This window comes from Lepisosteus platostomus, chromosome 5, assembly GCF_059453375.1.
Source record: "Lepisosteus platostomus isolate fLepPlt1 chromosome 5, fLepPlt1.hap1, whole genome shotgun sequence".
Classification (NCBI taxonomy): domain Eukaryota; kingdom Metazoa; phylum Chordata; class Actinopteri; order Semionotiformes; family Lepisosteidae; genus Lepisosteus; species Lepisosteus platostomus.
The window spans coordinates 37,279,217-37,280,225 of NC_142615.1; the positions used below are offsets into that span (position 1 = coordinate 37,279,217).

The window sequence follows — 1,009 nt, forward strand, 5'->3', positions numbered from 1 at the left end:
GCAAGAACGTGTTTAGAGTTCAGGACTTCTCATTTCTAATGCAGAGCCATCGACTCGGAAAGCACCGCCCGCGATAAAAGAAATTGCAGAATTGGTCTGTTCATGCTGCCTACACGCTTTGAATTGCTGGCATTTTCTGCAAGCGTTCCTTTTTGAGGGTTCATGAAATTCCTCACATTTGAGCCAACACTAAAATATTTCATTCGGGGTCGCCTAATTCATAGTGCAAACCGAATCTACAGGGGAATGCTGTGGCACATGAAGCCGTTTGTTATTCTGTTGTGAGGTGTGAGGGGCGGAATGCAAATCGAGTTGGTGAATAGAAAATGAAACAGGAGTCACTTCTTGAGCTACGAATTCCAAAAGGTATGAAAACCTGTGCATTTTAACAGTGCAGAATACTCACAAATTGCACTGAGTTGCTTGCTTTCTTCTGCTGCTTTTATATTTCAGTCATTCACTGTAGCACTGGAACAATTCAAGAGAGGTAAAAGCAGAAGCTGTCAGGAGTGGGATTTGAACCCACGCCTCCATTTGGAGACCAGAACACCCAAGCCAACTGGAAAGACACACGTCCTTGAGTCTGGCGCCTTAGACCACTCGGCCACCCTGACAAGCGAAAGCAAATGGTGTGCTGAATGCACCAGTAGTTGACTAAACTGAGTTTCTTCCCTGAAATTATTTGCTTGCGAAGAGCCAAGTTGCCTTGAATGGATCTTGGAAATCAAATATACGGATGGATTGTTATTCGGTTGTGAGTTTTGAGGGGCGTATTATAAATTGAGTTGGTGAAAAGGCGCTTTTTGTTAGTCTGTCGGGAGGCTGCACAAGGTGTTTAGAGGGAGAACTTCTAAAAGGCAGGCTCTCTATGTTTAACATCAAGAAAGATTTTTTTTTCTCAATGGAAATGCTCTTTGGCGCTTTCAGCTTTACATAGGGAACAACGTCTGACGAGACCACTTTTGAGCCAGTGCAAATGGTAATGTGCCACCAAGTATATTTAATATTG

The 1,009-nt window shown here is 43.4% G+C and overlaps 1 non-coding gene across 1 annotated transcript; it reads right to left on the reverse strand.

Annotated features, from left to right (window-relative positions):
- Window positions 1-501: 501 nt before the first annotated feature.
- On the reverse strand, window positions 502-614 carry trnal-caa (transfer RNA leucine (anticodon CAA)). The gene is made up of 2 exons: window positions 577-614; window positions 502-547 (listed from the first exon to the last, which is right to left on the reverse strand). It is a non-coding gene; the product is annotated as a tRNA-Leu (tRNA).
- Between the last annotated feature and the right edge of the window lie 395 nt (window positions 615-1,009).